This window comes from Myxine glutinosa, chromosome 14, assembly GCF_964187855.1.
Source record: "Myxine glutinosa chromosome 14, kmMyxGlut1.1, whole genome shotgun sequence".
In the NCBI taxonomy this organism is placed as follows: Eukaryota; Metazoa; Chordata; class Myxini; order Myxiniformes; family Myxinidae; genus Myxine; species Myxine glutinosa.
Genome location: NC_136274.1, coordinates 43,002,477 through 43,018,374, shown reverse-complemented (window position 1 = coordinate 43,018,374; position 15,898 = coordinate 43,002,477). Strand labels below are relative to the sequence as shown.

The following is a 15,898-nucleotide window of genomic DNA, read 5'->3' as shown; positions in this document are numbered from 1 at the left end:
ATAATCTATCTATAATTCCAGTAATCTCTGTCTGTCTGTCTGTCTGTACGTTTGTTTGTTTGTCTGTGACCGCTGTTTCTCGACAACCACGGGTCCGATATACTTTTAACTTGCCAGGTATATTGCTGGGGACCCGAGGATGTGCCTTTTCAAGGTTTCATATTAATCGGACAATTACTTACCGAGCTATGTCCAAAAAACGATTCAACCAATCAGAGAGCAGCGAACGATCGCGTGTGCCGAACGTGGCGGGCACACTCTGCCTCGGATGGCACATTTGAGAGCGTATTCATTTATTTCACGTTTGCAAACTATGTTGGCGTTAAACTATGTTTTACAACTAATAAAAACGAATTTGCGATTCATTCGCTTTCCTGCGCGTTTGTGCACGCGATGGCGATTTCTTTACCAAACTCCGGAAGCCGTTCGCTTTGGACCAAACCATTGCATGTAAATAGAGGGGGGGGATTGTCACCACTCGCAAGCCGTTCGCTTTGGACCAAACCATTTCATGTAAATAGAGGGGGGGGATATAATTTTAGATATAGATATAGTACGGGCATGCCCTAGTTGCTCAAACGCTGCATATCGCTGCGTGAGCAGCCGCCATGTTTGAACACACGAGGCTCGACCTCGTCCTCCCAGCTCGGGAAGAGGAAGTTAGTAATGCACTCCGACTTTCCCAGCTTAGGGAAAGGGAGCGTTAAAAATACAAACTAAGGAAATATAAGCGAGAAAAAAAGGTTTGAAGTGAAGAAAATAAGTCGGGGGAAAAAACAACAGGGAACCGCCCAAAAACGACGATTACCTTAACCTGCATGATAAGTGTGCTCTAAGGCTCTCTCTCTCGTCTCAACATAGAAGGGAAACACAGGGAAGCTTTACAAATAGAAACAAGGACACGAAGGAGCGAAATGGGGGGGGGGGAAGGGGGAGGGGGAGGGTAGGACAAACAACCAAGACAGTGCACTCACGACACGAAGCGGGAAGCCGCCATGACATTGCACCCAACTCACCAGCCACCAGGTGGCGACACACACAGAGAGACTTTGACTTTTGAAGCTCTTTTATTATAAAGGTAAGAAAACCACACAAGACATGCAAATAATAAAGTCACTACAATTCCAAACATGTGCAGCCTAACAACAACAATAAAAACACCAAACACTAAAATAAAAAACTTAACAAACCATTATCAAGTTTACAAAACCCACCCTTTGCACACCATTTTTTCACAAAGGTTTGTAAATCATCTTTCATTTGGCAAAAAGAAAATTCCAAGCGTAACCTTGCCATGACCAGAGCCTTAAACACAATTACCACATCACATAAAATATCAGCATTTGCCAGGAGTTTTGCTTTTCTTGTCTTGTAGATTGCTAATTTTCCAATAGAAATTAAGAAACTAGCAAGAGCAGTCTCAGAACGTTTTTTGTAACTAAGTGGTATTCCAAAAATAAAAACCTGTGTAGAAAAAGAAAAGTCCATACGATTAAAAAAAGTTGATAAAAAAACCAAAGAAGGGCAATCATGCACAATCATGCACAATCTACGTAAGCATGGAAAAGGTCTTCAGAAATCATACAAAAAGGGCATTCCACTGAATTATCCTCATTAAAACGATGGAATAAAACATTGGACGACAACACCATATGGGCGAGTCTCCAGGCAATATCACCAGTTCTTTTAACAATCGGTGAAACATACATTGCAGACCATTGCGGATGGGAGGGAGACCCAGAAGGCAGTTTCTCTTTCCATCGAGCCCCAAAAGAAACCGGCTGTAACGAGGGAAACCGGATTGAAATACACAAACAATACACTCTTTTTATCCTTGCTGGAAAGTGGTGATGACGCCAACAAGATAGATGCTGTGGTGCTATCAGCCGGCAGGCTAGAGCTGTTACGGTTTCATCACTTCCGCCGTCGTGGTTTTCCTCCACTTGAAAGATTTCTGATTCTATGTACTATTATTGTCTTCCAAAGGTTTATTGTTTATGAACAGTTATTAAAAGTTAAAAAGGTTAACTTAAAATGATACAGGAAACCGAACCGGAAGAAGAGGAGGTGAAGAGGAAGAGGCGACGCGAGCAAAGTTGGAGAAGACACGTGACGTCAAGGCTCCATAGCGAGGCTGGTCTACCGAGAGTCGCGAGGGAATTTTGAGTTCCTTGAAGGGACATCCGGCGATAGGAATTATCGCTGGAGTGGAAAATCTGCGTAGTCAGATTTGGGGCGCTGAGATTTCGACGAATCCTCACCTAGTCGCATCGGCTCAAGTAAGAGCCGTCGGCCATTTTTAACCCCGCGCTTCAGACACCTACAAAGTTCGCTGAGTGAGCGGTGAAGGTGCCCCTCTGAAGGGCCGTTGTACAGTTTTGGTGGGGCGATCCCCATTGTCAACTGTACGCAATTCGAATATCGACTGGAGAGCGAGATTCGGGCTTCGACTGGATATCGTTCCAGCGACCGCTGAGGCGAATCACATTCCCGTTGGAAAAGGTTATAGAGACATTGAGGAGTGTCCTTTTCACTCGCTGGAAGCAGTGGGTTATTTGACTTTATTGATGGTATATAGCGTGCACTCTTAATTGCCATTTGTTGTACCGTTATTCCTGTGTGATTTTCAATATATTATTTGTTCATTTATAATCATTGGTGTGGTTTCACTATTGATTTCTAACACAGAGAATAACATATTTTTCTGCCGGGGCTCCTCTCGGGGTTCAGAGGTTTACCGAGACCAGGGGATCGGTGAGGAACCCGTAACAGAGCTAGCACAGATCTGTGGTGGTGCATGGTGGTCACCAATGTTGGCGGTTAAGCTCAGGCCCCAGTGCCTAAAAACACACAGGATTTCCTGTAGGATCTTGGCGACGCTCCTCAAAGATCTGATACCAGTTCTTACTTGAAGATGTCCTGCGGAGAACCAACTGTTCCTGTTCCAGTCACGAAGGTCCCAAGTCGTTTTCACGCCAGCACTCAAAAAACGTTGCACAAAAGCACGTGAGTGAGGAATAGCAGGAAAAAAGGGCATTGTAGAAAAGGGGTTCCCGGAGGAACCTTTCACTGTTGTATGTCCCCATTTGCCGAGTTACTGAAATGGACCGCCAACTTGGTAAAAGTTACTGGACATCTTGGTAAAAGTCAGGGAGCAGCGAAGCATCGACATGTTGCAGCTCCATGAAAAAGAGTTCACAATTGTAACCGAGCATGCCGGCTTGTTTTAATATCCAGTTTGCAGTAGATTTCCAGGGCAAGGCCTCCAGAAATATAAAACGACGAGCTGTAGAGACTCGGAAGGCCATCACCCGACAAAGAATGTCCATAAGTCCATGACCCCCTTCCACCAGTGGAAGGCAAATAGTCTCTGGCTTTAGCCAGTGTTTGCCATCCCAAAAGAAGTCAAGTAGGCATCTTTGGATTGATGACACCAACGTTGCAGGTGGCTGCAAGGCAATCATTTTATGCCATAAGAGAGGGGCCACCAGGTTGTTAATGACCAGGGCACGACCTCGAAAAGACAAGGTCGACAAAATTCCTCTCCATCTGTTTAATTTATTGCTAATTTTGTGGAGCAAACCATCCCAATTCCTTTTGACAAAACCAGGGGTTCCAAGATAAACACCGAGGTATTTCACACCTTCTTTTTCCCATGTCAAATTCATAGGGAGAATTGGAAGGGCAGAAGGTGGCGTACCGCCGACCCAAACTGCTTTGCATTTCGACCAATTAATTTGCGTTGTACATGCTTGAGAGTATACCCGTAGGCACTCAAATAGCAGAGCAATGTCATTACTGCTGCGAACAGCAACACATACATCATCAGCATAGGCCGAAATGATAACGGGCTTTTCTGATGGAGTCACTGAAAAGCCCATAAGAGCAGATCGTAAACGAATCAAAAGGGGCTCAATGCAAAGAGAGCACAAGATTCCAGATAAGGGCCAACCTTGCCGAATTCCCCTCCCAATCCGCAAAGGTGAACAGAGACCATCATTGATTTTGATCAAGCTAAAAATGTGATTATACAATAAGGATACATATGAAATAAAGGATGCCCCAAAACCAAATTGCTTTAAAATGTGAAACAAATACTCATGATTAACAGAGTCAAAAGCCTTTTCTTGGTCAATAAAAAAGAGACCGGTATGTTGTTGTCGAAATGCACACACATCCCACAGGTCTCATACCAAAAAAATGTTATCGTGCATAGATCTGAACATAACACAGTACGATTGATCCTGATGTATAACTGTGCTTAAAACAGTCTTTACACGGTTAGCAAGCGCTTTGGCAAAAATCTTGTAATCTGTGCAGAGAAGAGAAATTGGGCGCCAGTTCTGTATCAATTGCAGGTCGTTTTCCTTCGGGATAAGGCAAACAACTGCACGCCGACAACTAAGGGGTAACAATCCCTCACGCAGACTGTATAAAAACACTGAGTGCAAAGCAGGACCGAGCATGTCCCAAAAGGTTTTATAAAATTCAGCTGGTAACCCATCAAAACTAGGAGCCTTATGATCAGCAAGGTCATCGAGCGCAGTTTTAAGTTCACCGAGAGTAATGTTCTCATCCAAGACATGCCGTTGATGCTCATCTATCTGCGGTAAATTGGTCGTAATATTCTGCATTGCAGGCACATCATTGGGCTTAAAGGAAAACACATTCTCAAAATAAGACAGAACAAAATGAACAATCTCCATATTATCACTAAGAATATGCCCATCACTAGCCCGAAGAGTAAGCATTTGCTGGCTCGCCTTGGTCGTCTTCTCAAACTTAAAGAAATCTTTACATGTGTCTGACGACAGTAAACCATTCACTCTCAGCCTGACTAAGGCACCAATACCATTTTCTTGAATTAATTCCTTAAGCAGAGTTTGTTTTTCAAAGACGAGTTGACACCGTCTTTCATCACCAAGGACCTCAGCACCTTCCTGCAATCGTAGAATTTCTTGTTTCAAGGCATCAATACATAATTGTTTACTTTGAGAGCAATTGGTTTTGTATTGCTGACAGAAAACACGGATCTGCGCTTTAGCATAGTCCCACCACTGACAGAGATTTAGGAAACGATGTTGCAAATCCACAACCTTGTCCCAAAAAACCACAAAGGATGATTTAAAGAAAGGATCGCTCAGAAGGGAGGTGTTAAAGGACCAATACAGGGTGCGGCGTTTGAAACGAGGAAAAGAAAAACACAGTTTTACCAAAGAATGATCAGAGAAACCAGAAGGGACAATATCCGTATATGTCACAAGATTGATAGCAGAGTTAGGAATATAAAATTTATCAAGACGAGAAAGTGAAAGATGATTTAGTAAAACCCGACACCAGCTAAATTGCTGCAGGTTTGGGTGTTGTTGCCGCCATACATCGTTGAGGTCATGCCGTGAAATTATATCGGAAAGAGGCATACTTGAAGCTGGATGTGGCTCTGCACTGTTCCTATCTAAAGTTGGGTTTAAAGTACAGTTAAAGTCACCCCCTAAGCACAACAACGTATCAGAAGAGAGGTGTCTCAGAGGAAATTAAAGGACTGATTAAAAAAAGTTCCTCTATCTGTACTATCGCTTGGAGCATAGACGTTATATAACCACCTTTAGAGGCCATTTTTCCCCGCAAGCGGGGGTTGGCCTTTTTCGGGAACCGTGGTTGTTGTTGTTTTTTTGGTCCCCTTTTTGAAGCAATGTTTTACGGCCGGATGCCCTTCCTGACGCCAACCCTTTTTGCCACCTTTAGCGACAAACAGGGAATTACCAGTGAACATACCATAGACGTTAACACCATAGACGTTATTACCATAGACGTTAACAAACATAAATCGTTGCTGATTGTATTCAAACTCTACAGAGGCTAGATAACCTGGTACGATTTCCTTAAAGATAGGGGGAGAGACAGACAAACGTGAACTGACAAAAAAGCAATACCCGCACTCACAGAGTCTGTATTACTAAAAAACCAAGTGCCAATCAGCTGTTGCTGCCAATCAGCCATGCAGTCTGCAGTGGCACGAGTTTCTTGCAATAAAAGTACATCAATCTTTTCCCTCCTGGCTAATTGCACAGTCTGGGACCTACGCAGCTGACTGCGCCCACCATTAATGTTCAAGCTTGTTATGTTCATAAAAACATAGGCAGCAACACAGCCATTACAGGTTTAATTCTGTCCTTGCTGTGACAAGGTACCTCTTAAGTCTTTTCAGTGATTTATCAGAAATATGAAGGGCCGCAGATTGTTGTACAACTTCCTGAGCCCCAATAATGAAGGCGTGAATGTCAACAAAGAAATCGCAAATTTTCACGCGCCTTTTACGGTAAGTTTTTTGTAGGAAATCCATGATTTCCGCAGGAGGGACAGAGTCTCCAGAGACATGCTCCGATGAGAACTCGACCTCACCATCACTCACTGAGGCAACCGAAGAACCCCCATCAGAGTCACAATCATTGCATTGAGAGTCCATTGCCGAAGCAACGGGCTCATCAACGCGACAATCTGAGACTTCAGCACTATCACCCTGCTGACCATGAGCTTGACAAGGCTCAGCTGCCTCAATGGAGGATTCAATCACAGACACATCACTAGTTCCTACACACTCACCACTCCCCACAGAGGGAGGGGTGGCACAATCAACACAAGCTTCAGCAAGGGACACAGAAGGAGGCTCAACCTCACATGGAGGTTTACCCTCAGAACACCTCCAAGAGGTTTACCCTTAGAGCTGTCTCCCTCGACATATCACGTGCCTCCGATATGGTCTGGCACCCTGCACTGCTCACCAAACTCTCCTCCTTTGGTATCCATGGAAATCTCCACGCATTGCTGGCGGACTTCCTCTCTAGTCGTAGTCAACGTGTGGCCCTGAATGGGTTTCTCTCATCTCCTCTTCCTGTTCAGGCTGGAGTTCCCCAAGGCAGTGTTCTGGGCCCTGTGCTTTTTCTGGTCTTCATCAATGATCTCTCCGACTCTCTTGAAAATCCTCTCTATCTCTTTGCTGATGACTCCACTCTCTGCCGCTCCATTCCTCATCCCTCAGATCGGCAGTCTGCAGCCTCCTCACTCTCTGCAGACCTGGACAAATCACTGACTGGGCAAACAAGTGGAACATGTCTTTCAATCCTGACAAATCTCACACTCTTACGATGTCTCTCCGAAAAGACCGACTGGACAACCCTCCCATCCACTTTCTGAATAATCCTCTCCAAGAAGTTCTGTCACTCAAGCTTTTGGATCTCACTACCTGCCATGATCTTTCCTGGGAAAACCACATTTCAAATCTGGCCTCCAAAGCCAGTCGCCGACTGGGCATCCTCCGTCGTGCGAAGTCCTTCCTTGGCACACCTGAGCTCCTCACCACATACAAGGCTTTCATCCGCAGCTCAATGGAATACTGCTCTCCCCTCTGGACTGGTGCTCCTGCCTCACACCTGGCTCGTCTTCACGCTGTTGAAACCAAAGCATTCAGAATCATTGGAATCTCCTGCGATGAAGCTATCTCAGAGGGCCTTTCACTCACCCAACGCAGGCAGGTTGGTGGTCTTTCTGTCTTCTACCGACTCCTCTCCGGCCTTGCTCCTCCAGCTCTCTCTGGGCTCTGTCCCCCAAATATTCCTAAAGGTCGCACAAGATCTGCCTGCAACCCTCTTATGGTTAAACTGCCAAAATCAAGACTCTATGCTCACCTTCACTCTTTCATTCCTCTTTTCTCCCGCCTCTGGAACAAACTCCCCCACACCCTTCAATCCCATTCCTCCCTCCAGGTCTTTAAAACAGCTGTTCACCACCATCTCTTATCTTCCCCCCATCCAAAACCTTGATCTTTTCTACCCCCACTAATTTCACCCCAAATCCTCTTTTTTGAAATACCAACTTCTTTCCTGGAAGTCCTTGGTGTCCTTGTGTTTATACTTCTCCCACCCACCCCCGCCCCTTCCCATTCCGCCTCCCCCCAAGCCCTCTCCCTCCCACACACTCCCGATGTCCCTCACAAATGTTGTGTTTATGTGCTTCCCCTTCTCTCCCCATCTTGTCTGCCGCTCCCCTTTTTATATACTTTGTTTGTTTGTCTGTTTGATTTGTTTGTGTGATAAATGTTAGCTCTTTCACGAGCCTCGATTATATATACAAAAAAACAAAAAACAAAAAAGAAACAAACAAAAAAAGCATCAGAGTGACTCAGGTGCTGTCTGGCCAACACATAAATTTTCAGCATTTATCACATTACCCTCAAAAGATTCTGAAGGCACCTCGGTTGAGGAATTTCCTCAACTGGAGGCAACTGCTGAGGAGGAGGTTGCGTTCCATCGTCACCTTCACTAACCACTTGAGCGTAGGTTGGAGGACCGGCCAAGACCTTATTATCAGGCTCGTTGAGGTCGCTAGAAGGTGAGAGGGTTCTTTTCCTGGTTCTCTGTTTGTCTACAATGGGGTTAATCTCAACACCATCCATACTGACACTGTTTACATCATCGACAACGATCTCAGTAGAGCCCTGCTGTTCAATGTTCATCACCATTCAGGATCGTAACTCTATCCGTGGACTTTTTCGGGCACGAGTCTTTTAAATGACCATATTGACCACACTCAAAACAAACTAGAGACTCTGTGGAGACAAAGACCCGATAAGTGTGACCTTCGACCTTGAAGGGCAATACCGCATTTAAAGAGGTTACACCACGCGGTAAAATCATATAAACAAAACGACGAAAGGACATGACGTGTTTTAAACGGTTATTTTCCCCTCGTACAGGAACCATTGTAACTGAAGAGACGACAGAACCAAGTTTATTTAGTTCAGTAACCAGGTCTTTGTTCTTAAGGAACGGAGGAGCATTAGAGAAACCCAAACTGCCGGCGTGTCGAGTGGACATACCTAAACAAACACGTCGGGAGCAAAGAAGAGCCCGTGCTCGACTATTTGAGCAACCATGGGCACTGTGGAAACAAAGATTACCACGCGTTTATTCATGCGAGAAGCCGCTTTTACATTATCCAAACCGATTATCTCTCCGACGGCAAGGATAATGGCCTCCACATCGATTCCCGACGGAGGTGAACAAACCAACCCGTGCTTCCGGGTTAGCGCTTCAAGAGACGTGTAACGAGAGCTATCCGGCATCGTGTCCAAGTTTAAACAAAGGATAAATGTATAAAGGGTTAATGAAGCCAAAAAGCTCCAGTAAACACGCGAAAAATAAAAAATAATTACGAAAAAAAAAAAGGAAAAAAGTACCGTATGTGTTATTTTGCTGTACACAAGCATAATAAACCTTATTCGATGAAGCACACACGTTTCTGCACTTGAATAGTGACTTGCAACAAATGCACCTTTGTGTCAAAACTGCTTATATTTGGCAAACAAGATTGGTTTTGCACGAAAAGGTTTCTTGTCAAATATCTGTTATTTTGATATACACAAGTATAATTAATACTCACTGTCTGAATATGCGCACACGTTTCTGCACTTGAATAGTGCCTTGCAACCAAAAAAAACTTGCACTTTTGTGTCAAAACTGCTTATATTTGGCAAACAAGATTGGTTTTGCACAAAAAAGGTTTCTTGTCAAATATGTGTTATTTTGCTGGAAACAAGCATAAACACACACTATTTGATGAAACACACACTTTTCTGCATGAGAATCGCATCTTGCAACCAAAAATAAGGGCACTTTTGTGTCAAAACTGCTTCTATTTGGCAAACCATTGCCAAATGGGAGATTTGGGAGGACAATTTGGGAGGACAATTTGGGAGGACAATTTGGGAGGACAAATGGACACTTTTATTTTGAGAGATCTCGCGGGATCCTGGAGACGACGTCACGGATTTTCGAAGCTCCACACAGTCTCCACGTTTTCAAAGTTAAGTCATTGTTCAAAATTGTATTTTGTCGAAACTGTATTTATCTTTCGGTGTGTGAACCTATAGTGTGCCCCTTGGAAGTTTCTCGGTGTTTATCTTTCATAAATTAATCGTTTCTGTTCGCCGCGTCGTGTGTGAGGCCTTGCAGCCTCAGGCTTCCCCCGTCGAAGTTTGTTCCTCCCTTCACTGTTTTTGCTAGGTTTTTTGATTTTCCCTTCTCCCCAAAACTTCCCCGAACATCTACTGTTTGTCTAACGTTGTAACCCCCACCCCCACCCCCCCCCCCCCCCAAAAACAAACCAAAAAACTTTTATTTCCCTTTCTCCTCGTGTGCTTTTGTCCCATCGTGTGCTTTTGTCCCATCGTGTGCTTTTGCCTCTGTCCATATGCGCTGTCCCGCCCCGCCCCCATTATCCCCTTGCCTTCCACCTTTTGCCCTGTTCAAGTGACTCTTGGTTGGTCATCAATGCCCTCTCCCCGTTGGTATTTTTGTCAATGTAAGATTGTTCTTCATGGTTCTCTTTAAATATGTTTAAACTTTCCCCCGCAGTTTTATTCAGTGGTTTATTACAACACGCTGTTTTTCTTCCTATTTAAAAGGCTCCTTTCAATTTCCTCTTCGACTCATTCCATTTCAAAAAAATATTCAATCTCTTGTAATTATTTCTCACTACATGCTCTAAATTCTCATTCATTCCACCCCTCCTCCATCGTTCTTAAACGGATCGCTAACTTGAAAATCACAACAAACCGAATTTGTTATAAATGTTCGTCTTTCATTATTCATCCACTTTCTACACGTCCCCCTTGCCCCTCCCCTCCAAATCTCCCACCTTGCCCCTCCCCTCCTAAACTCCCCCCTTTCCCCTCCCCTCAAAATCTCCCCCCTTGCCCCTCCCCTCCAAATCTCCCCCCTTGCCCCTCCCCTCCTAAACTCCCCCCTTGCCCCTCCCCTCCTAAACTCCCCCCTTGCCCCTCCCCTCAAAATCTCCCCCCTTGCCCCTCCCCTCCAAATCTCCCCCCTTGCCCCTCCCCTCCTAAACTCTGCCCTTGCCCCTCCCCTCCTAAACTCCCCCCTTGCCCCTCCCCTCAAAATCTCCCAACTTGCCCCTCCCCTCCAAATCTCCCACCTTGCCCCTCCCCTACTAAACTCCCCCCTTGCGCTTCCCCTCCTAAACTCCCCCCTTGCCCCACCCATTCAAAACTCCCCCGCAAACCCTCCCCTTCAAATCTCCCCCCCAACCATCCCTCCCAAATTCTCCCTCCTCCCACCTCGTTCTCAAAGCTGCCTCCTCCCCACTTCGTCTCCCTTCTATCTCATACCTCCACCTCCCCCAACCTACTACTTTCCTCTGCCCCCCCTCAAACAACCCCTCACTGTGCCTCATCCAATCACCATCAAACCTTTCGTCCTCCTCATCCTTCCCTTTCTTGTAACTATTCTGTAATCTCTGACACACTATCAACTGCTCTCCCTACCTCCCCCTCTCATCCTTCATCTGACCCTACCCCTCCCCTCCCCTGTCCTGCACCCGATGCTCCCCCTCTCTCCTCATTAACGGTATGGACCTCAAACATCCGGGGCCTTCGCTCAAACCTGATTGATCTCTCCCTTCAGGTTGCTTCTGACAATCCAGACTTGATCTGCTTAACAGAAACTTTCCTCCTCACAGATGTCTCTGAGTCCTTAATATCTCTTCCTGGTTACTCCCTCCTCCGGTATGATAGACCTGAGCCTCGTCCTGGTGGTGGGGTGGCTATCTTTATCAAAAACTCTCTTCCTCACTCTCCTTGCACTGCCCTCTCTCCACCCCACCCCCAAGAGTACCTCTGGCTACGGCTTCCTCTCTGCTCCCACCTTTTGTTCATATGTGTTCTGTACCGTCCTCCAAACAATAATGACTCCATTTACATTTCGCTGTCGGACAACATGGACCAACTTCTATCAACTCATCCAAACTCTCTCTTCCTCATATGTGGTGACTTAAACTGTCATCATGCCAGCTGGCTGGGTGTGGGTTCATCTGTCACCAGCAATGGCACCTCAGCAAAGGACTTCTGTGACTCATTGGGACTGACACAATCTGTCAATTTCCCGAGCCGGATCTCAGTCAATGGAGTATCTTCTCTTCTGGACTTGGTTATAACTAACTTCCCTGCAAATGTCTGCTGCTCTTCTTCTGCTCCTATCGGTTCTTCTGATCATGTGCTTGTTAAAGTGGACATCTCTCTGGCCATTCTCAGAGAGCCTCCTCAGCGCCGAAGAGTCTGGCATTTCACTCAGGCTGACTGGCACGGTCTGCAAGCAGCCATCAATCATCTGGACTGGTCTCCCATCTCTACTGCCTCTGACATCAATTCTTCCTGGGAATTCTTCCAAAGCAAACTGCTCTCTCTCATGCACAGATTTATCCCATCTCGTCTTCAGTTGTATTACCCTTCCTCCAGTCCATGGTACACTGAATGTTGTGGTGAGGCAGTTGCCCTGAAACAACTTGCCTTTGCCTCTTGGAAGGCAAACCCAACTGAAGGCAATCTCAGTTCCTTCCACCAAGCTTGGAACAAGATTGTGTCTACCCTCAGGAGTCCCAGGAAGCACGATCTCTCCACACTCAAGATTGAACTCTCAAACCTGACTCCTTCCTCCAAATCCTGGTGGCGTCTGGTCAAATCCATTTCTGGTGTTTGTTCCCCCTCCATCCACTCCCTTACCTCAAATGGCTACACAGTTGACACCGCACGTGACAAAGCCGAATGCCTCAACACTGTGTTTGCCTCAAAATCTTGTGTCCCAAACCCATCTCTCTCTGTTCCCACCTTTCCCAATCGAACCCAACTGCTCCTGGACTCTGTGTCCTTCTCTCCTGACAAGGTGGAGAAGTTTTTGTCAAACCTCGACTCTGATTCTGCAAATGGACCAGATGGCATCAGCTCACGGGTCCTAAAATCCTGCTCTGCCGCTCTATCTCACCCTCTCTCTGTTCTTTTCACCCTCTCTTTTGTAGAAGGTCATCTGCCAGCATCTTGGAAATCAGCAAACATTACCGCTTTACACAAAAAGGAGCAAAAACAGATCCTTGCAACTACAGACCAATCAGCCTGCTTCCAATTATCAGCAAAGCCATGGAATCCATCATTGCTTCGGATATCAAATCCTTCCTCTTCTCCAATGGCTTGATCTCTGATCATCAATTTGGATTCAGACCAGGTCATTCTACTCTGGACATGTTGCTTCTGCTGTCTCAACAATGGATGGAGGTCCTCAATGCCAAACAGGAAATCAGAGCTGTCTCACTTGACATATCACGTGCCTTCGATACGGTCTGGCACCCATCTCTGCTCACCAAACTCTCCTCCTGTGGTATCCATGGAAATCTCCACTCATGGCTTGCGGACTTCCTCTCTGGTCGTAGGCAACGTGTGGCCCTGAATGGATTTCTCTCATCTCCCCTTCCTGTTCTGGCTGGAGGTCCCCAAGGTAGTGTTCGGGCCCTGTGCTATTTCTGGTCTTCATGAATGATCTCTCCGACTCTCTGGAAAATCCTCTCTATCTCTTTGCTGATGACTCCACTATCTGCCCCTCCATTCCTCATCCCTCAGATCGGCAGTCTGCAGCCTCCTCACTCTCTGCAGACCTGGACATAATCACAGACTGGTCAAAAAAGTGGAACATGTCTTTCAATTCTGACAAATCTCAAACTCTTACAATGTCTCTCCGAAAGGACCGACTGGAAAACCCTCCCATCTACTTTCTCAACAATCCTCTCCAAGAAGTTCTGTCGCTCAAGCTTTTGGGTCTCACTATCTGCCATGATCTTTCCTGGGAAAACCACATTTCAAATCTGGCCTCCAAAGCCAGTCACCGACTGGGCATCCTCCCTCGTGCAAAGTCCTTCCTTGGCACACCTGAGCTCCTCACCACATACAAGGCTTTCATCCGCAGCTCAATGGAATACTGCTCTCCTGTCTGGGCTGGTGCTCCTGCCTCACACCTAGCTCGTCTTCACGCTGTTGAAACCAAAGCGTTCAGAATCATTGGAATCTCCCGCGATGAAGCTAACTCCAAGGGCCTCTCACTCACTCATCGCAGGCAGGTTGGTGGTCTTTCCGTCTTCTACCGACTCCTCTCTGGCCTTGCCCCCCCCCCCCCCCCCAGCTGTCTCTGGGCTCTGTCCCGCAAATATTCCTACAGGTCGCACAAGATCTGCCTGGAAACCTCTTATGGTTAAACTGCCAAAATCAAGACTCTCTGCTCACCTTCACTCCTTCATTCCTCTTTTCTCCCGCCTCTGGAACAAACTCCCTCACTCTCTTCAATCCCACTCCACCCTCCAGGTCTTTAAAACAGCTGTTCACCACCATCTCTTATCTTCACCCATCCAAAACCTTGATCTTTTCTATCCCCGCTAATTTCACCCCAATTCCACTTTTTTGAAATAACAACCTCTGTCCTGGAAGTCCTTGGTGTCCTTGTGTTTTATACTTCTCCCACGCCCCCCCCCCACCCCCCCCCCCTTCACACGCCTCCTCCCCCCAAGCCCTCTCCCTCCCACACATCTCCCTGCTCTTAAATGTTGTGTGCTCTCAAGTGTTTGTGTGCTTCCCCATCTCTTGTCTTCCGCTCCCTCTTGTTATATATTTTGTTTGTCTGATTGATTTGTTTGTGAAGTAAATGTTAGCTCTTTCACGAGCCTCGATTCAGTATACAAAAAAAGAAAAGAAAAAAGAAAAGAAAAAAAAAGCTCTCTCTGTGCTCTGTCCCCCCAATATTCCTTCAGGTCGCACAAGATCTGCCTGCAACCCACTTATGGTTAAACTGCCAAAATCTAGACTCTCTGCTCACCTTCACCCTTTCATTCCCCTTTTCTCCAGCCTCTGGAACAAACTCCCCCACTCCCTTCAATCCCACTCCTACCTCCAGGTCTTTAAAACAGCTGTTCACCACCATCTCTTATCTTCCCCCATCCAAAACCTTGATCTTTTCTACCCCCGCTAATTCCCCCCAGACACAATTTTTTATTTTTTTTTAAATTCCAACTTCTTTCCTGGAAGTCCTTTCAGTGTTCATATGTTTTATACCTCTCCCAACTCACCCCAAGCCCTCCCCCTCCCACATTTCTCCCGATGTCCCTGCTCTCAAATGTTATGTTTGTGTCCTTCCCCCTCTCTCCCCATCTTGTCTACCGCTCCCCTTATTTTTTGTGTTTTATGTGTCGGTTTGACTTTTTGTGTGATTAATGTTAGCTCTTTCACGAGCCTCGATCTTGTATACAAAAAAAACAAAAAAACAAACTGGTTTTGAACGAAAAAGGTTTCTTGTCAAATATGTGTTATTTTGCTGTATACAAGCATAATACACACTATTTGATGAGGCGCCTGTGTTGGTTTGGAGCATGTGTTGGTTTGGCGGATGTGTTGATTTGGCGGATGTGTTGGTTTGACAGATGTGTTGGTTTGGCAGATGTGTTGGTTTGGCAGATGTGTTGGTTTGGCGCATGTGTTGGTTTGGCGCATGTGTTGGTTTGGCAGATGTGTTGATTTGGCGGATGTGTTGGTTTGGCGCATGTGTTGGTTTGGCGCATGTGTTGGTTTGGCGCATGTGTTTGTTTTGGCGCATGTGTTGGTTTGGTGGACGTGTTGTTTTGGCTCACGTGTTGGTTTGGTGGATGTGTCGGTTTGGTGGATGTGTCGGTTTGGTGGATGTGTCGGTTTGGCGGATGTGTTGGTTTGGCGCATGTGTTGGTTTGGTGCATGTGTTGGTTTGGTGTATGTGTTGGTTTGGTGCATGTGTTGGTTTGGTGCATGTGTTGGTTTGGCGCATGTGTTGGTTTGGCGGATGTGTCGGTTTGGTGGATATGTCGGTTTGGCGGATGTGTGGGTTTGGCTCACGTGTTGGTTTGGTGGATGTGTCGGTTTGGCGGATGTGTTGGTTTGGCGCATGTGTTGGTTTGGCGCATGTGTTGGTTTGGTGCATGTGTTGGTTTGGCGCATGTGTTGTTTTGGTGCATGTGTTGGTTTGGTGCATGTGTTGGTTTG

The 15,898-nt window shown here is 46.1% G+C and overlaps 1 long non-coding RNA gene across 1 annotated transcript in view; it reads right to left on the bottom strand.

Annotated features, from left to right (window-relative positions):
- LOC137439715 (uncharacterized) overlaps positions 1 to 993 on the bottom strand; it is a 53,444-nt gene extending 52,451 nt beyond the window's left edge. Inside the window, exon 1 of the long non-coding RNA XR_013621420.1 lies at positions 975 to 993. This is a non-coding gene — a long non-coding RNA (uncharacterized LOC137439715). The remainder of the gene's footprint in view (positions 1 to 974) is intronic.
- Positions 994 to 15,898: the final 14,905 nt, after the last annotated feature.